Source organism: Labrus bergylta, chromosome 15 (assembly GCF_963930695.1).
Source record: "Labrus bergylta chromosome 15, fLabBer1.1, whole genome shotgun sequence".
NCBI classification, from domain to species: Eukaryota; Metazoa; Chordata; class Actinopteri; order Labriformes; family Labridae; genus Labrus; species Labrus bergylta.
Genome location: NC_089209.1, coordinates 110,001 through 137,500, shown reverse-complemented (window position 1 = coordinate 137,500; position 27,500 = coordinate 110,001). Strand labels below are relative to the sequence as shown.

At 45.6% G+C, this 27,500-nt stretch overlaps 1 pseudogene; it reads right to left on the bottom strand.

Moving 5' to 3' along the window:
* Positions 1 to 7,298: 7,298 nt before the first annotated feature.
* Positions 7,299 to 23,414, bottom strand: LOC136182771 (protein NLRC3-like; annotated as a pseudogene).
* Positions 23,415 to 27,500: the final 4,086 nt, after the last annotated feature.

The window sequence follows — 27,500 nt, the reverse complement described above, 5'->3', positions numbered from 1 at the left end:
AGAGGAGAATCTCTTTCCTTAAACCGCTGTAGGCTGGATGATGAAAGTCTACAACTATACAGGCCGCTTTATGTATTTTTGATGTGTGCTTTTTGGGAAGTGAAGGGCAAGAAATTCTTCATCTGAGCATCGTTGAGTGCTAAAGAGCTAAAATAAGCTAGTTAACATCAGCTAACAATCGTCAGAGGATCACGGTCAGCTGTCCCTGTCAGTCAGTGTTGTGGGTCAGTAATGTTCATTAAAGACAGGAATATTTTGAAATTGAATTCAATCTTTGATGTCAGGATGAGGAGAAGTCTGTTCTTGTGTTCCCTCACAGGGACAGTGGAGCGTCCCTGTCAGCGTTAATCCACAATCTCCTCCTCTCTGGGTTTTCTGTCAAACACTACATTCTGTAGAAGAATAACCCGGGCTCATTGGGTTAGGGCTGTGAGAGCATTATATTCAACAACTACTGACTTTAGTTCAAAACATTAAATACTGAAAACACAAAGGTGGACACTAAGACCGGTAACTTCTCTGCAGTGTGCAGTGGTATGAGCTTGTCTTGCTCACCAGGTGGGCGGTTCCATAAGTGTGCGACGTCAGGTGAAAGCTATAAATTGTCAAATCTGTCAGAAGATAATTTGACATCTTATGTTTAGTGTTATGATGGAGTCTGATAAAGTCAATTAATTTTTTTTTAATTAAGTGATAATTTATATTACACTGAGATTATTTTCAAAGAGTTCAAGTAGCTCAGGGTCTTGTTCACGAGTTTGGGTAAAATAGGCCATGAGGTTGACAGAGGGAGTTGAGCCTGAAGGCAAAGCTCTAGTTTAACCAGTCAATCTAAAGTTTGGGATCAGACCATGCAGCACTGCAAGAAACATTTGTTGGTCTCATCCACCTTTTCTTAGAGGATATTAGCAACATTAATAGCTATACAGTTAGCATTTGTGATAAGAAATTGAAGGAGCTAATTGATCGTATCAACCATCAAACCAGGAAACCCCAAAGTATGATTCTGGATTTTTGTGGGCAGCTCCTCCTTTTTGCTCAATGCAAGACCTTTTTGTAGCTAAGCCAGCTGCAAGTATTAAAATAAACTGCAGGAAAATATCAAAAGCATGCTGAACAACATCCAAACCCTGTAGGATGAGGTCCAATCCTGCAGACAGACTGCATTTCCAAACTGCCAAGCAGAAAGTGCTGGATGTCTTTTAATTAATTTAGGGAGTACAGGTAAGCATAGAGCAAGACATGTCTTCAGGATATGACTCTGATCTTGAACTAGGCCCCTTAGAAGAAGAAACACCCATATTGAAAAAGCTCAGTAAAGAACCGAGCAGCCAGGATAACCCAGGGACTGAAAAAAGAAGTCTAGTATTCCCTGCCATTCCTGCAAGCAATGATTTTGACTTCGGAGCCCCTCCCATTGGGAAAGCGCTCCAGTCCACTGGCAGCTGTGTCACCTTCACACACCTTCGCAGGTTGGAATCACCACATGGGAAGGGGGGGGGGGGGGGTGACTTCTCAGCTGGGTTTTCTTTCGAACATTACATTCTGAAGAAGAATAACCCAGGCTCGTCTCCTCGTCCGTTAGAGCATCACATTCAACAACAACTGACTTTAGTTCAAAACATTAAACTGGTTAAAACTTCTCTGCAGCATGCAGCGGTAGGAGCTTTTCTTGCTTGCCAGGTGGGCAGTTCCATAAGTGTGTGACATCATGTGAAAGCTATGAATTGTAAAATTTTTCAGAGGATGATTTAATCTCTTTAGATGGAGTTAAATAAAGTCTCTTAAATTAAAATACTGATGTGATTGGTTTCCCTCTCAGAGCCTGGTTAGCTGTTTGAAAAGATGAGATTAATACATAAACTACATGTTCTTATTTACCTCACTTCTTCAAGTCCAAGCAGTCAGTGAAAGCAGCACAGCCTAGGAGGAACTATAAATGCTACTTAAGTAACCGTCTGTATGGCTTATTATTGTTCTTAGCTTGGACTGACAAAATACACTTAATGAAATAAAAGTCCTATAAGATACAAGACATTATGACGTTTTGAGGTTCATGGTGTTCATTGAATTTTACTCCTTTTTAAATGTTTGTCCAGGAACAAGATATTCGACACAGCTACAGAGCCTAAAATCAACCACAGAATGAGGTCATGATGGTCCATTACTGATTGATCAAAAATATGTTGCAGCATTCGTCCTGAATTAAGCTACAAGACGTTATCTAGTTTAGCACATGCCAAGAACAAACAAACTACCAGTAGTTCAGTCTGTCTCTCATTCATGCGTCCAACTGAGACAAATAAAATCCTCATTTTGTGTACAGATCTCATCTCGTCTTTCTGCCTATGTCCACAATAATAAACATGAAACAGACTAAATGGGTCTAAAACAATGTTTACTTACAACACAGTAGAATATACCTTCAACAAACTATGTGGGGTGGATTCATGAGCCAAAAAAAAGGTTTGAAATCACTGTCTTAATGTAACAATGATTTTTCTTATTGTCAGATCAGTTTAACATCTGTTCACCCAAACATGATGAAAAGTGTTACGTTACCTTCTGAAGGTGACAATAACCTGCATGGAGATGACGTGCGAAGTTGAAATAATCCGCAGCCTTAACAAGGAAACCGACCAGACAACGAAGATCAAAGCAGGATTTCAAACGTGGCTTCACATTCAGTCGAAGTCTTTGTGCTCACCTTCACACTTCATAGCTCACTGGGCTCACATTTCTGAACTTTGGATTAGACGAGCTGGACCAACTGCAGTCAAACATTAATCAAAGATTTATCATTTTTTGGGATGAATTATAAAGGCCTTGTAAAAACAGCTAACAGAGCAGCCAAATGAACACCATGTTTAGGACATTGTTTGTCAGTAAACTGAAGAACTGTCATCAGGGGGTCAAAGATAAGAATGATTCTAGGGGTGCGCTGGTGGCGCAATGGTTAGGGCGCGTCCCATGTGTTGAGACTCTCGTCTCGAGTGGTAGGTCCGGGTTCACTTCCACCCGTGGCCTTTTTCCACATGTCATTCCCCGCTCTCTCTCTCTGGTTTCAGACTCTATCCACTGTCCTCTCTCTCTCTGGTTTCTGACTATATCCACTGTCCTCTCTCTCTCTGGTTTCTGACTCTATCCACTGTCCTCTCTCTCTCTCTGGTTTCTGACTCTATCCACTGTCCTCTCTCTCTCTGGTTTCTGACTCTATCCACTGTCCTCTCTCTCTCTCTGGTTTCTGACTCTATCCACTGTCCTCTCTCTCTCTGGTTTCTGACTCTATCCACTGTCCTCTCTCTCTCTCTGGTTTCTGACTCTATCCACTGTCCTCTCTCTCTCTGGTTTCAGACTCTATCCACTGTCCTCTCTCTCTCTCTCTGGTTTCAGACTCTATCCACTGTCCTCTCTCTCTCTCTGGTTTCAGACTCTATCCACTGTCCTCTCTCTCTCTCTCTGGTTTCAGACTCTATCCACTGTCCTCTCTCTCTCTCTCTGGTTTCTGACTCTATCCACTGTCCTCTCTCTCTCTCTGGTTTCAGACTCTATCCACTGTCCTCTCTCTCTCTGGTTTCAGACTCTATCCACTGTCCTCTCTCTCTGGTTTCAGACTCTATCCACTGTCCTCTCTCTCTCTCTGGTTTCTGACTCTATCCACTGTCCTCTCTCTCTCTGGTTTCTGACTCTATCCACTGTCCTCTCTCTCCCTGGTTTCAGACTCTATCCACTGTCCTCTCTCTCTGGTTTCAGACTCTATCCACTCTCCTCTCTCTCTCTGGTTTCAGACTCTATCCACTGTCCTCTCTCTCTGGTTTCAGACTCTATCCACTGTCCTCTCTCTCTGGTTTCAGACTCTATCCACTGTCCTCTCCCTCTCTGGTTTCTGATTCTATCCACTGTCCTCTCTCTCTCTCTGGTTTCTGACTCTATCCACTGTCCTCTCTCTCTCTGGTTTCAGACTCTATCCACTGTCCTCTCTCTCTCTCTGGTTTCTGACTCTATCCACTGTCCTCTCTCTCTCTGGTTTCTGACTCTATCCACTGTCCTCTCTCTCCCTGGTTTCAGACTCTATCCACTTTCCTCTCTCTCTGGTTTCAGACTCTATCCACTGTCCTCTCTCTCTCTGGTTTCAGACTCTATCCACTGTCCTCTCTCTCTGGTTTCAGACTCTATCCACTGTCCTCTCTCTCCCTGGTTTCAGACTCTATCCACTGTCCTCTCTCTCTCTGGTTTCTGACTCTATCCACTGTCCTCTCTCTCTCTCTGGTTTCAGACTCTATCCACTGTCCTCTCTCTCTCTGGTTTCAGACTCTATCCACTGTCCTCTCTCTCTGGTTTCAGACTCTATCCACTGTCCTCTCTCTCTCTGGTTTCAGACTCTATCCACTGTCCTCTCTCTCTCTGGTTTCTGACTCTATCCACTGTCCTCTCTCTCTCTCTGGTTTCAGACTCTATTCACTGTCCTCTCTCTCTCTCTGGTTTCAGACTCTGTCCACTGTCCTCTCTCTCTCTGGTTTCAGACTCTATCCACTGTCCTCTCTCTCCCTGGTTTCAGACTCTATCCACTGTCCTCTCTCTCTGGTTTCAGACTCTATCCACTGTCCTCTCTCTCTCTGGTTTCAGACTCTATCCACTGTCCTCTCTCTCTGGTTTCAGACTCTATCCACTGTCCTCTCTCTCTGGTTTCAGACTCTATCCACTGTCCTCTCCCTCTCTGGTTTCTGATTCTATCCACTGTCCTCTCTCTCTCTCTGGTTTCTGACTCTATCCACTGTCCTCTCCCTCTCTGGTTTCAGACTCTATCCACTGTCCTCTCTCTCTCTCTCTGGTTTCTGACTCTATCCACTGTCCTCTCTCTCCCTGGTTTCAGACTCTATCCACTTTCCTCTCTCTCTGGTTTCAGACTCTATCCACTGTCCTCTCTCTCTCTGGTTTCAGACTCTATCCACTGTCCTCTCTCTCTGGTTTCAGACTCTATCCACTGTCCTCTCTCTCTCTGGTTTCTGACTCTATCCACTGTCCTCTCTCTCTCTGGTTTCTGACTCTATCCACTGTCCTCTCTCTCTCTGGTTTCTGACTCTATCCACTGTCCTCTCTCTCCCTGGTTTCAGACTCTATCCACTTTCCTCTCTCTCTGGTTTCAGACTCTATCCACTGTCCTCTCTCTCTCTGGTTTCAGACTCTATCCACTGTCCTCTCTCTCTGGTTTCAGACTCTATCCACTGTCCTCTCTCTCCCTGGTTTCTGACTCTATCCACTGTCCTCTCTCTCTCTGGTTTCTGACTCTATCCACTGTCCTCTCTCTCTCTCTGGTTTCAGACTCTATCCACTGTCCTCTCTCTCTCTGGTTTCAGACTCTATCCACTGTCCTCTCTCTCTGGTTTCAGACTCTATCCACTGTCCTCTCTCTCTCTGGTTTCTGACTCTATCCACTGTCCTCTCTCTCTCTGGTTTCTGACTCTATCCACTGTCCTCTCTCTCTCTCTGGTTTCAGACTCTATCCACTGTCCTCTCTCTCTCTCTGGTTTCAGACTCTATCCACTGTCCTCTCTCTCCCTGGTTTCAGACTCTATCCACTGTCCTCTCTCTCTGGTTTCAGACTCTATCCACTGTCCTCTCTCTCTCTCTGGTTTCTGACTCTATCCACTGTCCTCTCTCTCTCTGGTTTCTGACTCTATCCACTGTCCTCTCTCTCTCTCTGGTTTCTGACTCTATCCACTGTCCTCTCTCTCTCTGGTTTCAGACTCTATCCACTGTCCTCTCTCTCTCTGGTTTCAGACTCTATCCACTGTCCTCTCTCTCTGGTTTCAGACTCTATCCACTGTCCTCTCCCTCTCTGGTTTCTGATTCTATCCACTGTCCTCTCTCTCTCTGGTTTCTGACTCTATCCACTGTCCTCTCTCTCTCTCTGGTTTCAGACTCTATCCACTGTCCTCTCTCTCTCTCTGGTTTCTGACTCTATCCACTGTCCTCTCCCTCTCTGGTTTCTGATTCTATCCACTGTCCTCTCTCTCTCTGGTTTCTGACTCTATCCACTGTCCTCTCTCTCTCTCTGGTTTCAGACTCTATCCACTGTCCTCTCTCTCTCTCTGGTTTCTGACTCTATCCACTGTCCTCTCTCTCTCTGGTTTCAGACTCTATCCACTGTCCTCTCTCTCTCTCTGGTTTCTGACTCTATCCACTGTCCTCTCTCTCTCTGGTTTCTGACTCTATCCACTGTCCTCTCTCTCCCTGGTTTCAGACTCTATCCACTGTCCTCTCTCTCTGGTTTCAGACTCTATCCACTGTCCTCTCTCTCTCTGGTTTCAGACTCTATCCACTGTCCTCTCTCTCTGGTTTCAGACTCTATCCACTGTCCTCTCTCTCCCTGGTTTCTGACTCTATCTACTGTCCTCTCTCTCTCTGGTTTCTGACTCTATCCACTGTCCTCTCTCTCTCTCTGGTTTCTGACTCTATCCACTGTCCTCTCTCTCCCTGGTTTCTGACTCTATCCACTGTCCTCTCTCTCTCTGGTTTCAGACTCTATCCACTGTCCTCTCTCTCTCTCTGGTTTCTGACTCTATCCACTGGCCTCTCTCTCTCTGGTTTCAGACTCTATCCACTGTCCTCTCTCTCTCTCTGGTTTCTGACTCTATCCACTGTCCTCTCTCTCTCTGGTTTCTGACTCTATCCACTGTCCTCTCTCTCCCTGGTTTCAGACTCTATCCACTGTCCTCTCTCTCTCTGGTTTCAGACTCTATCCACTGTCCTCTCTCTCTGGTTTCAGACTCTATCCACTGTCCTCTCCCTCTCTGGTTTCTGATTCTATCCACTGTCCTCTCTCTCTCTGGTTTCAGACTCTATCCACTGTCCTCTCTCTCTCTCTGGTTTCAGACTCTATCCACTGTCCTCTCTCTCTCTCTGGTTTCTGACTCTATCCACTGTCCTCTCTCTCTCTGGTTTCAGACTCTATCCACTGTCCTCTCTCTCTCTCTGGTTTCTGACTCTATCCACTGTCCTCTCTCTCTCTGGTTTCTGACTCTATCCACTGTCCTCTCTCTCTCTGGTTTCAGACTCTATCCACTGTCCTCTCTCTCCCTGGTTTCAGACTCTATCCACTGTCCTCTCTCTCTCTCTGGTTTCAGACTCTATCCACTGTCCTCTCTCTGTTATTTATAGGACAACAGCACCCTCTTGTGGTGGTGGTGGTGGTAATTTCAGAGATCAGCAAGCATGTGACGAGCTGACAATCACAACTACAGTACCTACTGAAAACAGCTCTTTGACTTCTTTGACCAAATCAAAATGCATATAAATTCAATTTCAATTCAATTCAATTTATTTGTAAAGCAAATTTCATACAAACGTAAACTCAATGTGCTTTACAGAAGAAAAAGATAAACAAACACAATACAAACTAATTTAAAATTATAGTCAAGTTGACAAGTTGAAGTGTGCTAGTTTATGCAGTAGCTAACTGCGCTGTCTCGTGCACTTGTATTTACAGACGAGCTAATTTCAATATGGCATCTACTTTGGTGTGTTAAATGTATTCTCATGTTAATGTACTGGAGCTGGAGCTGTGCTGTATGTAAAATCTGGAAAATGATCTTCATCTGAAGAAGGCGACCTGCCTTTTAGTTTAGTGTGCAGAACCAGCTGCTAGGTAAAAGACCTTACGCTTTCTCTTTAAAGGACTTCAAATGTCAACTTTTTTTTTTTTTAAAGATTTATTTTGGGCTTTTCGTGCCTTTAATGCAGAGAGAGGACAGTGGATAGAGTCAGAAACCAGAGAGAGAGAGAGGACAGTGGATAGAGTCAGAAACCAGAGAGAGAGAGAGGACAGTGGATAGAGTCAGAAACCAGAGAGAGAGAGGACAGTGGATAGAGTCTGAAACCAGAGAGAGAGAGGACAGTGGATAGAGTCTGAAACCAGAGAGAGAGAGAGGACAGTGGATAGAGTCAGAAACCAGGGAGAGAGAGGACAGTGGATAGAGTCAGAAACCAGGGAGAGAGAGGACAGTGGATAGAGTCAGAAACCAGACAGAGAGAGAGGACAGTGGATAGAGTCAGACACCAGAGAGAGAGAGAGGACAGTGGATAGAGTCAGAAACCAGAGAGAGAGAGGACAGTGGATAGAGTCTGAAACCAGAGAGAGAGAGGACAGTGGATAGAGTCAGAAACCAGAGAGAGAGAGAGAGGACAGTGGATAGAGTCAGAAACCAGGGAGAGAGAGGACAGTGGATAGAGTCAGAAACCAGAGAGAGAGAGAGGACAGTGGATAGAGTCAGAAACCAGAGAGAGAGAGGACAGTGGATAGAGTCTGAAACCAGAGAGAGAGAGGACAGTGGATAGAGTCAGAAACCAGAGAGAGAGAGGACAGTGGATAGAGTCAGAAACCAGAGAGAGAGAGAGGACAGTGGATAGAGTCAGAAACCAGAGAGAGAGAGGACAGTGGATAGAGTCAGAAACCAGAGAGAGAGAGGACAGTGGATAGAGTCAGAAACCAGAGAGAGAGAGGACAGTGGATAGAGTCTGAAACCAGAGAGAGAGAGGACAGTGGATAGAGTCAGAAACCAGGGAGAGAGAGAGAGGACAGTGGATAGAGTCAGAAACCAGGGAGAGAGAGGACAGTGGATAGAGTCAGAAACCAGAGAGAGAGAGAGGACAGTGGATAGAGTCAGAAACCAGAGAGAGAGAGGACAGTGGATAGAGTCTGAAACCAGAGAGAGAGAGGACAGTGGATAGAGTCAGAAACCAGAGAGAGAGAGAGAGGACAGTGGATAGAGTCAGAAACCAGGGAGAGAGAGGACAGTGGATAGAGTCAGAAACCAGAGAGAGAGAGAGGACAGTGGATAGAGTCAGAAACCAGAGAGAGAGAGGACAGTTGATAGAGTCAGAAACCAGAGAGAGAGAGAGAGAGGACAGTGGATAGAGTCAGAAACCAGAGCGAGAGAGAGTCAGAAACCAGAGAGAGAGAGCGGGGAATGACATGTGGAAAGGGGCCACGGGTGGAAGTGAACCCGGGCCTACCGCTTGAGATGAGAGTCTCAACACATGGGACGTGCACCCTAACCATTGCGCCACCAGCGCGCCCCAAATGTCAACTTTTTACTAAGATTGGATTGAAAGCCTGACCTGAGTGTTTTGAGTTTACAGCAGGGGTGCCCAAACAGTCGATCGCGATCGACAGGTAGATCGCTGACTGATTCTCAGTCAATCGCGAGATGTTTAATCAATATAAAATACAATTGTAAAATAGAAAAGTGATTTCAATTTCATCTCATTGCAGTGTTTCCCACACATGATACCTGTGTGGGGAGCCCAAGTATACTTCCGACCTGTTTGTATTTAATTTTTCATTTATTCATGAAATTGCTGCGTGCATGAGAGAGCGAGCGAGAGAGCGAGCGGGGGAGCGGGGGAGCGAGAGAGCGCGCAAGAGAGAGTGCAGGCATGCGCAATGACATGCAGGTAAAACCGGGGGGGTAAATGTTTTACCAAAAAGTCTTATATAGAAACTATGCTACGAGTATTAAGCGCATTTGATGAAGCTGCAGCTACTTTTCTCTGCTCCTCTCTGCTGTCATGACTGTGAGCATCGCGGGGCACGAGACACACCAACATACAACGCAAACGCACACACTTGCACTGGAGCGCCAGCCACCACGCGAACCTTTTTACTTTTAGTGCTACAGCACACAGTTGATCCGTGATCCGTACGGACCGAGGCGTGAACACACGTGACCCGGTCAAACGGTCAGTTGGACTTTACTCCGTTCACTCTCACCGTGTCTGCAGCTAATTTAACAAAAGCAACATCATCTCACAGAAGCCTGCTGTAGTCTGTGAACATCTCCACACAGATTAAAGTTGTTTGTTGTAAACTAAATTAAGGGGAAAAGATATGTGATATAAATACAAACGTAATATTAAAATGTAGCCTACCCTAAAATAAGAGTTTAAAAAAAAGTATGTCGATATTGCATTATTTTTTACAGAACTCTCATTTATTATATCTGATATTATTTTCTGTTTGTTGTTTGAGTATTAAATGCGTTTGTAGGCTGTCGGTAAACGCTATGGCTCATTATGTGGACTGGTAGATCTCGGCAGACTGGCAACTTTAAAAGTAGATCTTGGTTCAAAAAAGGTTGGGCACCCCTGATTTACAGGATGGATTCTTTAGCCCTTCGCACAACAGCTTCACTCCTGAATCCTGCATGTTGTTGTTACTCAGGTCCAGCTCTCTCAGACTGAAGGACTGAGTTGAGAACTGAAGTCAGAGCTTCACAGCTTCTCTCTGAGAGATAGCAGGAACTCAGCCTGATTGAGTAGTGAGACAAAGAATATGTTTAAAACTTTAGCTATAAAAGACAACAACAAAGCAGTAATAGGACGTGCAGCGGCTTAAGAGTAATCTTGTAATTCATTCAGCTACAGAGCTTTGTTGGAGGCTTTGACCACAGGCAGCAGCCTCAGAAGAGCCTCCTCTGAAGCAGAGTATTTCTTCAGGTCAAACACGTCCAGATCTTTTTCTGATGACAGTAAGATGAAGACCAGAGCTGACCACTGAGATAAGGAAAGCTCATCTGGAGAGATCACTCCTGAAGTGAGGTACTGTTGGATCTCCTCCTCTAGCGAACAGTCCTTCAGTTCATTCAGACAGTGGAACAGATTGATCTTTCTCTCTTGAGAAACATTCTCACCAATCTTGCCCTTGATGTACTCAACTAACTTGTCATTAGTCTTCATGTTACTTTTTGTCTATGCCATCAGGCCTCTAAGAAGATTCTGATTGGTCTGCAAAGAAAGACCAAGGAGAAAGCAAAGGAACAAGTCCAGGTGTCCATTTGGACTCTGTAAAGCCCAGTCCACAACACTCTGATGGAGATGTTGAAGTTTAGGTTTGTCTCTGAATATTTTAGGGATTGGGGATGTTGTTTGTTCTACTGACATCAGATTGACTCCAGAGTTGATGAAGGTCAGATGGACATGAAGAGCAGCCAGAAACTCCTGAACACTCAGATGGATGAAGCAGAACACCTTGTCCTGGTACAGTCCGCTCTCCTCTTTGAAGATCTGTGTGAACACTCCTGAGTACACTGAGGCTGCTCTGATATCGATGTCACACTCTGTCAGGTCTGAGTCATAGAAGATCAGGTTTCCTTTCTGCAGCTGCTCAAAAGTCAGTTTTCCCAGAGACTCAATCATCTTCCTTCTCTTTTTGTTCCTATGGGAATCTAGAATAGAATAGAATAGAATGTCTTTGTTGTCATTTATACAATTGTACAACGAAATTATTTGGCTTCACCTTTAAAGTGCACACACATACAAGCATCCACAGCTAAAAACAACAAAAGAAGAAAATTAAACAAAGGAACTGTCATTCAGGTAGGATGGTGTTGGGGTTGTATCAAGTCAACTTTGGTTATATTCTTTAATAATTATACTTAATTATTAATAATATAAATAAAATATAATTAAACTATGTTTAATCTCGTTTTGGGGCAGCAACCTGTAATCAGGTAAATATAACCAAAATATCACTCAAATCAGTCTCAAATTAGTTATTTAATTACTAATATTATTAATAATGAATAACGATATTTAATAAATTGAATGGTGCCCCGTGTGAGGCCTTCAATTAACCAGCTTTGTTGCACTGTAAATGCACAGTAATCCAAACTTAAAATCCTAAAAAGGATCCTTCTGAAGAAAATTATATTTTGTGGTTTAAGCAAAGCAGACATCAAGCTGTGGCTTAGTTGTGTTGTATGTTGTTGGTTAATGGTTAAAGCCATAACTGTTATCCCCTTAGGGTCCATACAACAATTGGACATAATGATGCAGCTAGTGTGACTTTATCAAGGAACTTGATTTGTTGCATTAATCTAGATTTTGATCCTGAAGTATTCTACTAAAGGATTGTGGAGCTCCTTGTTGTTTGAGAGCCATTTGGCCAGATGAGAGTGTAACCTCATCATTGTGGCATAGCCAGCTGTCTGAGAGTTGTGAGTTCCTCCCTTCCTTTGAGGACTTGAGGTGTGAATCCCCTCTCCTATCTTCCAGGATAGACTGCAGTGATCAGTTGGGAAACTTAGATAAGATTTGCTCTTGTGTACCAAGACCCTAGGTGAGTCGGGAGCTGAGACTCCTTTTGGATCAGACGACGCAGCACTGCAAGAAACTGCTGCCGGTCTGATGAACCTCTCTTCAGAGGAGAGTGCCAACCTATATAGCTAGTCAATTAGCATTAGTGATAAGAAGTTAGAAGAGCTAGTTGATCTTGTCAATCACCGAGCCAGGATTACCCCTAATAAAGACAGAATGTATGCAGAAGACATACATCAACCATGGGCCAAAGCTCACTATGGATCAGATGATCCACCCCTTCAAGACGTAGTTGCTAATCTTATCCACCTCCCTATAGAGCAGCTCGACAGCCTGAACTCCTACACCCTCAGCACATGTGAAAAGAAACTAAAGGGCTTGGTTGAATATGCAAATCAACCAACTAGGAAGCCAACACGTACAGTTTCAGATGTTCTAGGCGAAATTCTCCTCCTTTATCAGCGCAAATCAAATGTGCAGAATGAGATACACCGGGAACAGCTAGCCCGGGTACTAGAAGAAGGACAGATCCTGTGGGACGACTTCGAAAGAATGCAGGATAAACTAAAGACCTTGCAGGAAAATTGCAAGGCCCTGCAGGAGGAGAATAAAACACTGCATGAAAGCAGCAAACTGGCCGAACAGAAGAAACGAAGTGACACGGTACCCAGATTTCAGAATAGGCAGATAAGTACTGCAGCCCCCAGATCAGCTGAGGAAACCTCAGACGAAGGATGGGAGACTGAAACAAGCCCCTGGAGGAGGGAGACAGACATGTTGCAGGATCTGGAGGAGAGGGGAAGGCACCGCCGGGTCGACCCAGGCACAAAAGCGCCCACGTCCTCAGACCACCCGGTAAAGAGCTGGATGATTAAAGATGCAATACGCTTTGAGTGAAGAGAACCCTCACCCCGCAGGAGGAGAGGCTTTACTCCCCCTAGAGACAGGGAGGAGACACGGGCCCAATTGGGCACCGAACGCTACCTGTCCCACGATAGACGGCCACGTCTGAGCCGAACACAAACCCTGCCACGGTTACAACCCTACTACCGTGACAACCACAGGGCTTACGATTCGTCAGACGAATCGGACGACCCTTGCCAGCCTTCGGGTCAGGGCCTGCGAACCAGGCAGATAGAACCTCAGGCCAAAGATCTGAAGCGTTTTGACCCAGATAGCCCAGATTCAAGTATTAACGACTACCTTAGAGAAGTTGACCATTGTCTCCTTGACCTGCCTCATGCGTCCTCACATGAAAAACTGAAACGGATCTGGAAGACTACGGCTAGGAGTGTCCGTGATTTCATGGGGACACTCCCACCAAAGGTCCGATCCTTGCAGAAAGGAAACAAATCTGTTAGTCAGCACTTACAAACTGCCAAGCAGAAAGTGTTGGACATGTTTGAATTAATTCAGGGAGCACAGGTAAGCATGGAGCAAGACACATCGTCACGATATGACTCTGATCCTGGACCAAGCCCCTTAAGAGATCAAACAACCCTGCTGAAAAAGCTCAGTAAAGAACCGAGCAGCCAGGATAACCCAAGGACTGAGGAAATAAGTCTAGTTTTCCCTGATTTTGACTGTGGAGCCACGCTCCTTGGGGAAACGCCCCAGTTCTCTGACAACTGTGACACCCTTTCACACCTTCACAGGTTTGAATCACCACATAGGAAGGGGGGTGACTTCTCAGCCCCCAGAGGCAGAGATAACACCAGGCCCCCTCCTGCTACCTGTAGGTTCCCATTGCAGGATTCACGGCTGAGGAATATCCAAACCTCAGATGACGGGGATGGCTCCCTTCTACCCAGAGATCAAAGACTGCGCATAAGGCTCATTGAATCTATGGCACAGGATGTAGAGCGGTTTGATCCAGATAACTCAGACCTCTGCATCAATGATTACCTCGGAGAGATTAAACTGTGTCTCAGTGAGGTACCCGATGCATCCACAAGAGAAAAACTCAGGCTGATCTGGAAGACAACTTCCAAGAGTGTCCATAACTTCACGACTACCCTTCAGCCTGCGATCAGATACCAGTACTCTGCGCTCTGCAATGCTTTGCGCCAGGAATACTCCACCTACATTGACCCTGCATCTGCCCTTCTTAGTGCTTTCAGTGTCTTGCACCAGAAGCACGAGGCCCCCAAGGATTATTACTGGCAACTAAGATCTGCATATTTCCAGGGACGTGAGGCCAACTTTCAAGTCCATCTTCATGCACAATCTGCATGGCTGCGTGCGTTCAGATGTCACCCTGCATAGTCGTACACATCAGCTTAGTATGAAAGAGATCAAGAGATTCGCACAGGCGGTTTGGCAGACACGCTTACGTCACGTGTCACGTGAGGGCAACAAGTTGCCTCGTGCTAGGAATAAGAGACCATATCACCGGCAGAATAAAGAACAGAGCCAGGGGGGTGAAGGTGGGACTCAACCACAGAGTAGGTTCCAGCCTGGAGAACTGATCGCTACCAGATCTGAACGGAACTCTCGGGTAGGTATAACCGGAGTTCCTACGAGCTCCCTAAGGACTCCCTCGCTTACAGAGAACCTGATTCTGACTCCACATAGGAGTGGGGGTGTAGCCTCTATTGTAGAAACACAACAATGTCACTCTACCGACATGAATGTTTCCTAGTCCCTGTTTTGTGTTTTGACATTGGTAGGGAGACACATAATGTACATTTACACACCTACACACCACAAACACCTTCCCACAGGCTTACTCCTGCCCAGGCTAGGAGTTAGCCCACAAACCTACACCTTATACTCTTCTTTTTCTCCCCTCCTCTTGTCTGTTTGTTTCATTTGTTTTGTTAAAGAATGCACCTTGAGTAACAAAGCTTTGCTAATGCCTGGTTATGTTTTATGTCTAGCTTTAGACATAGTTAGATAGTCTGCCCAGACTTTGCCTCAGTGTCTGCCCAGACCGAATGCCTCTCAAAATGTATAGACTTTTGCTCACTAACTATTTGAACATTTGTCTCCTAACACATGGACTGTTGGCCCTATTTGCCCTAAAGACCGCGACCCGCAATCCCATTCTTCAGGACAAAGGGGGGATGTTGGGCCACGCAGGCTTAGGACAGTCAAACAATGGACTTGGGCCTGCACCTCTGTAAAAGCCTCATTTGAGTTATTCACTGAGATCACAAAGAGGCCTAAAAGGACTCTTAATCCCAGAATCCCCTGTGGTACTTCACACCTACGCGTGAAGGGGGGGGACCGGAACCTCACTCTCCTCATTGGAGGGGACCTGAGGTAGACCCCCCATGGAGCAGGCCAGGCTACAAAACTCCAAGACTTCCATTGCTCGACCTCTTTCCACGCGGTGACTTCTGATGCTCGGAGGTCCAAGCTTATCTCCTGTTTCCTGCAACAATCTTCCTTTGTTTTACGTTTTGGCGCGCAGGTAATCCGCAGCCGGCAGTGTTCTAAATTCCGAGCTCGGATTGTCCAGTGAACGCATCTCAGTTTCTCGGAGAGTGTCAGACTATAACAGATTATCAGAAAGATAACGGTCTTATTCCGTCCTGCAACGAAAGGACATCAAAAGGACATCTTTCCACTCGACGGAGAACCAACGAAGCCGCTCTCGCCGTAAGGGACCCTCGCCGCCATCAGACGCCTCTGCACCAGGACGGACAGAAGATCTGCTCCATTGCCGGACTCTTTTCCTTTCACCAATCGTGGACAAAGCGATTCACAAGTGAGGCTTAATTAGGTCTGGGCAGAATTAGCTTTAGAGAGTGTTTTTAACAATTGTTGATCGAAGCAGAAACTGTAATTTTTATCTTTGTTGGACCTGCGTCCTGAGTTTTAACTGTTTAAAACTCTTGTTGTTGTTTCGGACCGCTGCGTCCTATATGTGTTTAGTGTAACAGCGTTATAACTGGGTATTACTCTTCTGATCAGAAAGGCCAGTGTAAGCCGTATTAACCTGAATTCGGCTATTGGTTTGTTTCTGTGAATGAAGGGAATTACTCCGAGTTGTGGCGTGGGAGTCGGACTGTGATTCGGCCTCTTCAGGCACGCATTTCTCTTTTATTCTCTTTTATTTCCCCTTCTACGAACACACACACACACACACACATTCCTGTGTAAACGTACATCTGTAGACCAACTCCACCACCGCGCCATTACGCACAGAGATCTATACACTCGCGGCTATCCAGACGCCTCAGAGACACAGACCGTGTAGGGCCGAACTCGGTCTCTTTTAGACCTTAAGGCCACATTTAGGTCTCTGTTAGGTGTGTGCCATCGGAAGGGCAACCACGTGGGACGAAGTAATCTTCCCCCCCTTCTCTCTCCCTTTCATCCACACGTGCACGCACCCAGGTCTTTGTTAGGTTTGCGCCATCGTGAACGACCACGTGGGTACGAAGCCATCTCCCCCCCTTTCTTCTTCCCTCTCTCTCTCTCTCTCTCTCTCTCTCTCACACACACACACACACACACATTCACACCCCTTCCACAAGCCTTTGCTTGATAATATTTGTTGCTTAGATTAGTTTATAATAGTTATTTGTTTAATTAAGTTCATTGATTTTGGATTGATGTTGCTTTGTTTAAATAAATTCTGTTATAATTTAAGAGAGCAGTTGTTTGTGGTTACTGGTGTATTTGCATTGTGATATAAGCTGAGAAGGCTTTGTGTACGGATTTCACGCCTTCAATTTATTAAATATAGTTATTCATTATTAATAATATTAGTAATTAAATAACTAATTTGAGACTGATTTGAGTGATATTTTGGTTATATTTACCTGATTACAGGTTGGTGCCCCAAAACGAGATTAAACATAGTTTAATGATATTTTATTTATATTATTAATAATTAAGTATAATTATTAAAGAATATAACCAAAGTTGACTTGATACAACCCCAACAATGGGCAATGTATGGTAGGAGTTATTTACAGGTGGTAGCATAACAGAATATAAATAGATACTGCAGAAATATAAAATAAATATTGCACAGTATGAAATGTAAACTATTGCAGAAATATTAAAATAAATATATCACAGTATTAAATGTAAAATTATTGCAGAAATATAAAATAAGATAAATATTGTACAGTATGAAATGTAAAATTATTGCAGAAATATAAACTAAATATTGCACAGTATCTGGTGAGGGTGAGACAGTCAACGCATGTCCAGGTTCAGTGTGGTTATGGTTCTGAGGAAGAAGCTGTCCTTGAGTCTGTTTGTCCGTGCTCTGACAGACCTGTAGCGTCTGCCAGAGGGCAACATGTCGAACAGATGAAAGCCGGGGTGTAAGCCGTCCTTTACAATGTTTTTTGCTCTGTTCAGGTGTTTTTTGCTCTGTTCAGGATCTCAGCTCCTCCATCATACTTGATGTTCAGTTTGGACAGAACCACCAGGAAGTGGATGTACATCTCCGTCAGGGTCTTGGGCAGCTCTCCTCCCTCTCTGGTCTTTAGCACATCCTCCAGAACTGTAGCAGTGATCCAGCAGAAGACTGGGATGTGGCACATGATGTGGAGGCTTCTGGATGTCTTGAGGTGGGAGATGATTCTGTTGGCCTGCTCCTCATCTCTGAACCTCTTCCAGAAGTACTCTTCCTTCTGTGGGTCAGTGAACCCTCTGACTTCTGTCACCATGTCAACACACTCAGGAGGAATCTGATTGGCTGCTGCAGGTCGTGTGGTTATCCAGAGACGAGCAGAGGGAAGCAGTTTCCTCCTGATGAGGTTTGTCAGCAGCACATCCACTGAGGTGGACTCTGTGACATCAGTCAGGGTCTGGTTGTTTTTAAAGTCCAGAGGAAGTCGACACTCATCCAGACCGTCAAAGATGAACACAACCTGGAACTCTTCAAACCTGCAGATTCCTGCTTCTTTGGTTTCAGTAAAGAAGTGATGAACAAGTGGAGGAAAACAAAGGCAATCCTAGATACCTTTTCCGCACTGTAGCCAGGCTGACAGAGAGTCATGGCTCCATTGAGCCTTGTATTCCTTTAGCCCTCAGCAGTAATGACTTCCTGAGCTTTTTCAACAACAAAATTCTAGACATCAGAGACAAAATTGGTAACCTCCTGTCCTTACCTGGTGCGGATACGTCTGATACGGCAGAGACAGTTCCAGGACAAGATATTAGTCTAGACTGTTTTTCTCCAATCGACCTTTCAGAGCTATATTCCATTTTTTCTGCGTCAAAACCGTCAACCTGTCTTTTAGACCCAATCCCAACCAAGCTGTTTAAGGAAGTCTTTCCCTTAGTCAGCAACTCTTTATTAGATATGATCAATATGTCTTTACTGGCAGGCTATGTACCCCAGGCATTTAAAGTAGCGGTAATCAAACCTCTACTTAAAAAGCCTACTCTAGATACAGGAACTCTGGCTAACTACAGGCCTATATCCAACCTTCCTTTTATCTCAAAGATCCTGGAGAAGGTGGTAGCTAATCAGCTGTGTGACTTTCTCCATGACAACAGTTTATTTGAGGAGTTTCAGTCAGGAGTCCACCATAGCACTGAGACTGCACTAGTTAGAGTTACAAACGATCTACTTCTAGCTTCAGACAGGGGACTTCTCTCTGTGCTCGCCTTGTTAGATCTTAGTGCTGCTTTTGACACCATTGACCATCGGATCCTGTTGTACAGACTGGAGCATTTGTTTGGAATTACAGGGACTGCTTTAAGTTGGTTTGAATCCTACTTATCAGACCGATCTCAGTTTGTACATGTTAATGATGAGTCCTCTATGCACACTAAAGTTTGCCATGGAGTCCCACAAGGTTCAGTGCTTGGACCAATTCTCTTTACATTATATATGCTTCCTCTGGGAAATATTATGAGGAAACACTCCATACAGTTTCATTGTTATGCAGATGATACTCAGCTTTATGTATCAATGAAGCCCGATGGCACCAGTCAGTTATGTCAGCTAGAAACGTGCCTTAAGGACGTTAGGACCTGGATGACCAGAAATATTTTGCTACTTAACTCAGACAAGACTGAAGTTATTGTGCTAGGCCCTAAAAACCTCAGAGAGACTTTTTCTAGTGATTTGACTGTCCTTAGTGACATCAGCCTGGCATCTAGCACCACTGTTAGGAATCTAGGAGTTCTATTTGATCAAGATATGTCTTTTAGCTCTCACATCAGTCAAGTTTCAAGAACAGCCTATTTTCACCTTCGTAATATATCCAAGATCAGGAATATCCTGTTGCAAAATGATGCAGAAAAACTAGTTCATGCATTTGTTACCTCCAGACTGGATTATTGTAACTCTCTTTTGTCAGGGTGCTCTGGCAAATCTCTAAAGACTCTTCAACTGGTCCAGAACACTGCAGCTCGTGTACTGACCAGAACCAGGAAATGGGACCACATCACTCCTGTCCTGGCTTCTCTGCACTGGCTCCCTATACAGTCTAGAATAGAATTCAAGATCCTTCTTCTCACCTACAAAGCGCTAAATGGCCAGGCACCATCTTATCTTAAGGAGCTACTAGTGCCGTACTGCCCCTCGAGAGCGTTGCGGTCCCGGAGTGCAGGCCTGCTGGTGGTACCTACAGTCTCTAAGTGTACTATGGGAGGTAAAGCCTTCAGCTATCGGGCTCCTCTCCTCTGGAACCGCTTTCCAGCCGGGGTCCGGGAGGCAGACACAGTCTGTATTTTCAAGAATAGACTTAAAACTTTTTTGATAAATCTTATAGTTAGTGCTGGTGCAGACCAGCTCTTAGTTATGCTGCTATAGGCTTAGACTACCGGGGGAACTGGCACCTCTCTCTCTCTCTCTCTCTCTCTCTCTCTCTCTCTGTGCATATACAGTACATCATATTACTGCATGTCTCTATCTGTAAATCTCAGTCACTAACCACCTACTTTCCTGAGAGCTCTTGAGCTCTCTTAGGCTCCTCAAGATCGTTGGTTGACGGCCTGCCAGAACAACCCCCCCCCCAACTCGTTGGTTGATGCTATACAAAATAAATTTAATTGAATTGAATTGAACAAGTTCCACCAAGCTGAACTTTTTCTCTTTCAGCACATTCAGCTCTCTGAAAGTGAATGGAAATGTGAACTGTATGTCCTGGTTGGCTTTATCTTCAGCCCAGTCCAGAGTGAACTTCTGTGTTAAGACTGTTTTCCCGATGCCAGCCACTCCCTTTGTCATCACTCTTCTTATTGGTTCATCTCTTCCAGGTGAGGCTTTAAAGATGTCTTCTTCTCTGATGGTTGTTTCTGGTCTGTGTGGTTTCCTGGATGTTGTTTTAATCTGTCTGACCTCGTGTTCATCATTGACCTCTCCAGTCCCTCCCTCTGTGATGTAGAGCTCTGTGTAGCTGCTTCAGAAGGGTTGGGTTTCCTGCTTTAGCAATCCCCTCAAACACACACTGGAACTTCTCCTTTAGATTAGACTTCAGTTTATGGCGGCACTTTGCAGCAACAGTTCCTGAATTAATAAACAAAAACATGTTGTTGTTGATGTTTTTTTACAATATTAGTAAAAAAGAATATCAATGTCAACCCACATGTCAACTTGCTACATGGTAGAGGCTGCAGTGTAAAGAGTCCATCAGTATTAACTCATCCATTCATACACACTCACACACTGATGGTAGAGGCTGCTGAGTAAAGAGTCCATCAGTATTAACTCATCCATTCACACGCTGATGGTAGAGGTTGCAGTGTAAAGAGTCCATCAGTATTAACTCATCCATTCATACACATTCACACGCTGATGGTAGAGGCCGCTGAGTAAAGAGTCCATCAGTATTAACTCATCCATTCATACACAAACACACACTGATGGTAGAGGCCGCTGAGTAAAGAGTCCATCAGTATTAACTCATCCATTCATACACACTCACACGCTGATGGTAGAGGCTGCTGAGTAAAGAGTCCATCAGTATTAACTCACACATTCACACGCTGATGGTAGAGGCTGCAGTGTAAAGAGTCCATCAGTATTAACTCATCCATTCACACACATTCACACACTGATGGTAGAGGCCGCTGAGTAAAGAGTCCATCAGTATTAACTCATCCATTCACACACATTCACACACTGATGGTAGAGGCCGCTGAGTAAAAAGTCCATCAGTATTAACTCATCCATTCACACACAAACACACACTGATGGTAGAGGATGCAGCGTAAAAAGTCCATCAGTATTAACTCATCCATTCACACACAAACACACACTGATGGTAGAGGCTGCAGCGTAAAAAGTCCATCAGTATTAACTCATCCATTCACACACATTCACACGCTGATGGTAGAGGCTGCAGCGTAAAAAGTCCATCAGTATTAACTCATCCATTCATACACATTCACACACTGATGGTAGAGGCTGCAGCGTAAAAAGTCCATCAGTATTAACTCATCCATTCATACACATTCACACCCTGATGGTAGAGGCTGCAGCGTAAAAGGTCCATCAGTATTAACTCATCCATTCACACACACTCACACGCTGATGGTAGAGGCCGCTGAGTAAAGAGTCCATCAGTATTAACTCATCCATTCATACACCACCGCCGAAGTAGCGGGAGTAATTCAAGGTTATGTGTCTTGCCCAAGGGCTGGGGATTGAACCCTCGACCTTCTGGTTGGGAGATGACGACTCTACCCACTGACTCACCTTAATAAAGTAAATGCACTGCTCATAAACAGAATGTGTGTGTGTGTGTGTGTGTGTGGGGGGGGGGGCTTTGTATTCTCCACCATTTCTTTTTCTTTATCATGTTAAATTTGATAAAATCATCTTACTGCTCTGCAGACAGTCAGCCAGCTCCTCCTGCTTTATTCTCCTCAGGAAGTGCAGAGTGATCTTCAGAAAAGCCTCTCTGCTGCTCCTCCTGTGCGGCTCCTCTTTACCTTCCAGCACATCTTCCTCCTCCTTTAAGCATTCAGGGTACTCACGACTCAGAACGCTTGGGCTCTCCTTAAGCTCTTTCTTTACAAAACTCAAAATATTCTCCTCAAGCAGCTGAACAGAGTTAAGAGTAACAGCATCAGATCATCTGTGACAGACCAAAAGCCCACAGAGACTGAATCACAAACATAGTTCAGAAATTGAATTTTGGCTGGTTCAACAAGGGATGGTAGCTGTGTTTGTGCATTTGCACACCACAAAGATAGAGTCCAGGTTAGTCTGATCACTGGAAACCTTAAAGTTCTGCCCATGGACTCTGTGGAAGAAACAAACACACAGAGGTCGTTTGTCAGAATACTTTTTTTATTCAACCTTTATTGGACCAGGTTAGACCTGACTGAGACATTCAGCAGCAACAACACAACATGGCAGAGACACAAAGAGAGACAAAGTAGAATTTACAAAACATTAAAAATGCATAAAACCATCAATGAGCCAAATCTGGGAGTTAGTAGTTGTTGATTTTTAAGGTTCATGTTTGAATTTTTTATGCCTTTATTTAGAGAAAGATGGATAGAGTCAGAAATCTGGGAAAGAGAGTAGGGAATGTGGGAAAGAAGCCACAGGACAGACTTGAACCCGGGCTGCCCACCTGGAGGACTACAGCCTCTGTACATGGGGTGCGTACGGCAACTTGCAACCCAAGCAGTCGAGCTAAAAACATCCACATCCTGTAAAACCTGCTTTCAGGTCTTTCATTTAGATTCAAAAACATTTCAAGACACCAGCTCCTTGAGTTTAAAGTAATTCTGAAACAGATTCCAGGCTGAGGGTGCAGCATACCCAAAAGACCTTTACCACTTTCAGTCCGAGCGTTTGAGATAGAGAGCATAAAGAGGTCCTGAGAACACAAACAATACACTGAGGTACTTTTCTGTGTGATTAAAAACACAGAGACAGTGAGGAAGTAGATCAAGAGTTACCCTAAGGTGTACCAGTGTTAGAGCCTACAGGGCACCAGAGCACGCCATCCTACCCGAGAGAACGACTCACAATGAGTCAGAGCTTTACAGTTGGTAATGAACCTGGAGGATGCCTTGTAGGCTGCATCAACTACATGGAGACACTGAGCAGAGCATGTACAAAACATCTCCAGAGTCTAAGACAGGCAACAAGTTTCTTTTTAACATTAAATGAAAAATCAAAACTTGTTTCTGAAATCAAAACTCTGTTTGAGCCTCAGAGAAGATTAACACCAAACTGCACCGCCCTCCATGCTAATACCCTGCCCACCTCCTGTACAGACTACTGCAACCTCTCTGGTCTACCTCTCAAGCTCCTCCATGAACTCCAACTGGTCGGGATCATCACCAGAACCCCCTCCATAGACCACATCACTCCGGTCCACTGGCTCCCTGTCAGATATCGCTTTAAGATTCTCCTCCTCACCTTCAAGGCTCTCCATAACCTCGCTCCTCCGTACCTTTCTGATCTCCTTCACGCCTACACCCCCTTTCAGACCCTCTCAGACACTCTCGGACCCTCTCGGACCCTCTCTGACCCTCTCGGACCCTCTTGGACCCTCTCAGACCCTCTCAGACCCTCTCTGACCCTCTCGGACCCTCTCAGACACTCTCGGACCCTCTCAGACCCTCTCTGACCCTCTTGGACCCTCTCAGACCCTCTCAGACCCTCTCTGACCCTCTCGGACCCTCTCTGACCCTCTCGGACCCTCTCAGACCCTCTCTGACCCTCTTGGACCCTCTCAGACCCTCTCAGACCCTCTCGGACCCTCTCGGACCCTCTCTGACCCCCTGTTCTGCCTCCTCCATGCTCCTCACCACACCTCCTGCCCGCCTATCATCAACGGGGTCTCGAGCCTTTAGGGGAGCAGACCCCCGTCTCTGGAACTCTCTCCCCACCTTCAAATCACAGCTCAGAACACCTTTACTCAGCCTGACCACGCCCTTCTTACTGCTTCTGTTCGTGTTTTCATTTTTTTTCTCTGTAAGGTGATCTTGAGGGAGGTGAAAGGTCTTGATCTTGAGGGAGGTGAAAGGTCTTGATCTTGAGGGAGGTGAAAGGTCTTGACCTTGAGGGAGGTGAAAGGTCTTGACCTTGAGGGAGGTGAAAGGTCTTATTATCTCACCTTTGTTCAGGAGAAAGCTTCTCGTCTTTGAAGTTCAAAGGTTGAGCAATAGACCGGTCACTCTTTAAGGACATGCAGCTTGGAGCAGGTCTGGCTCCAGGTCCAGGTCCAGGAGAGTCTGGTCTGTGCTTCTGCTCTGGGCTTCAACACAGCACACACACATTTTATATGATAGAGAACGTCTTGGGATTGGTCCTGAAGAAAACCATGTTAGGCTGAAATGGTTTGGGGGGGGGGGGAGTTCTAGCTCTGTGATGAATAAATAATTGTAAAAGAAAATATTTAAGGGGTAAGGGTACATTTCTATCCCAATATCACAGGACTGGATTCTGGACCGGTGTAGTCCCCCCTTGTTGGGTAGAGACCTCTTTAACACCGTTAAAGGGTTAACGTGTCCCAGGCTGGAATCAGAACGCACACTTACAAGCGCCCCCTGAGATCTGAACTCCCAGGGGGGGGGTCAGATCCATCTGCTCTTCCTACGACCATCACACATCAACAACATGATTACTTTCATTTCTGTTCTTACGTCTTATCGGCCGACTCCAGGGATTCAAACAACAACTGTAGCGTCTTCACAGATGACCGGCTTGGTCCAGGTTCAGGTTCAGGTCCAGCAGAGTCTGGTCCTTCCTGATACCCTGGTCTTCAACACAGAGAGAGAGGGAGAGAGGGCGCTGAGTGTGAATAATAAAGGTGGAGTGATTGCTTATAAATTGATCTATAGACCGGTCCCTCTTGAAGGACACACAGCTGGGAGCAGGTCCAGGTGCAGGAGCAGGTCCACGTTCAGGTCTGTACAAAGATTGGTTGTTTGGACTCCAGTTAGTCCACAATGTGAGACAGACTATCTACATTCTTACCCCTCATCAGAAAAGTGGCGTCCATCTTTGAACTCGATAAATCACTGGATAGACGTATCACTTTTCAGAGACACACAGATGGGAGCAGGTCCAGGTCTAGGTCTGTTCTGATCCCCACACAGAGTGGATTTAGAGGGAGGGGCTCCCTCCTCCTCTCTGTCCTCAGACTGATTCATAGCAGAGCCTCCACCTTCACACAAACACAACAACATGAACATCACGGAGACCCAGGCGTGTTGTTTCTTTAACTCTGACCCGGGTCAGCTGGATATAGACCCCCCCCCATCATGGACCCCCGAGGTACTGACCTCCATCAGACCGCTGGTTGATCAGCTGACTGCTTCACATTGAAACGGTCTCAGGGTTAACCATGGCGTTCATATCAGTAAGTAAAGGTTATGTTACCTTGTTGTCGTACGAAGCCGAGACGAGAATCAATCAGAGAAAAACATTCAGGTTTAGAAATGTGGCGTTCATTTTGTCCCGTCGTGTTTCCTTCGAGGAGTCATGATATCTGAGCCGCTCTGGACTTTGGAAGGAATGACCTCGAGCGGTCAAACATTTACAGACTCAAAGAAGTCTCAGGATTCAGGTCTGACCAACCTGTCGCTCCAGGACTCAAAGTCTGAAGGTGTTTAATGTTTAATGAGGTGCGACGTCCTCGTTGACATTTAAATATAAAAAATATATATCGCCTCCTCGCTTTGAAACAAGGGACATATAAAGAAGAAGACCCTCATCACACTGAACTGTTCTTATATAAAGAAGAAGACCCTCATCACATTGAACTGTTCTTATATAAAGAAGAAGACCCTCATCACATTGAACTGTTCTTATATAAAGAAGAAGACCCTCATCACATTGAACTGTCCTTATATAAAGAAGAAGACCCTCATCACATTGAACTGTTCTTATATAAAGAAGAAGACCCTCATCACATTGAACTGTCCTTATATAAAGAAGAAGACCCTCATCACATTGAACTGTTCTTATATAAAGAAGAAGACCCTCATCACATTGAACTGTCCTTATATAAAGAAGAAGAGCCTCATCACATTGAACTGTTCTTATATAAAGAAGAAGACCCTCATCACATTGAACTGTCCTTATATAAAGAAGAAGACCCTCATCACACTGAACTGTTCTTATATAAAGAAGAAGACCCTCATCACACTGAACTGTCCTTATATAAAGAAGACCCTCATCACATTGAACTGTTCTTATATAAAGAAGAAGACCCTCATCACACTGAACTGTTCTTATATAAAGAAGAAGACCATCATCACACTGAACTGTCCTTATATAAAGAAGAAGACCATCATCACACTGAACTGTTCTTATATAAAGAAGAAGACCCTCATCACACTGAACTGTTCTTATATAAAGAAGACCCTCATCACACTGAACTGTTCTTATATAAAGAAGACCCTCATCACACTGAACTGTTCTTATATAAAGAAGAAGACCCTCATCACACTGAACTGTCCTTACAGCTGAATCAGTGAAGAAACATAATGATATCTGTACACTTAAATATCAATACATAGGTCCAGAAATACCACCACATCCAGTCCTGTTTGGTCTGGGACAGCCCAGTTCCTTGTTTCCGGTCCGGTTCCCTGCTTCTGGTCCGGTTCCCCCCTTCTGGCCCGGTTCCCTGCTTCCGGTTCCCTGCTTCCGGCCCGGTTCCCTGCTTCCGGTCTGGTTCCCTGCTTCTGACCCTGTTCCCCGCTTCCGGTTCCCTGCTTCCGGTTCCCTGCTTCCGGTCCGGTTCCCTGCTTCCGGTCCGGTTCCCCGCTTCCGGTTCCCCGCTTCCGGTCCGGTTCCCCGCTTCCTGTCCGGTTCCCTGCTTCCGGTCCGGTTCCCTGCTTCCGGCCCGGTTCCCTGCTTCCGGTTCCCCGCTTCCTGTCCGGTTCCTTGCTTCAGGCCCGGTTCCCTGCTTCCAGCCCGGTTCCCTGCTTCCAGTTCCCTGCTTCTGGTCCGGCTCATTGCTTCTGGCCCGGTTCCGTGCTTCTGGTCCGGCTCATTGCTTCTGGCCCGGTTCCGTGCTTCCAGTCCGGTTCCCTGCTTCTAGTCCGGTTCCCTGCCTCCGGTCCGGTTCCTTGCTTCTGGCCAGGTTCCCTGCTTCTAGTCCGGTTCCCTGCTTCCAGTCCGGTTCCCTGCTTCAGGCCAGGTTCCCTGCTTCTAGTCCGGTTCCCTGCCTCCGGTCCGGTTCCTTGCTTCTGGCCCGGTTCCCTACTTCTAGTCCGGTTCCCTGCCTCCGGTCCGGTTCCCTGCCTCCGGTCTGGTTCCCTGCCTCCGGTCCGGTTCCCTGCTTCAGGCCCGGTTCCCTGCTTCTAGTCCGGTTGCCTACTTCTAGTCCGGTTCCCTGCCTCCGGTCCGGTTCCTTGCTTCTGGCCCGGTTCACTACTTCTAGTCCGGTTCCCTGCCTCCGGTCCGGTTCCTTGCTTCTGGCCCGGTTCCCTGCTTCTAGTCCGGTTCCCAACTTCTAGTCCGGTTCCCTGCCTCTGGTCCGGTTCCTTGCTTCTGGCCCGGTTCC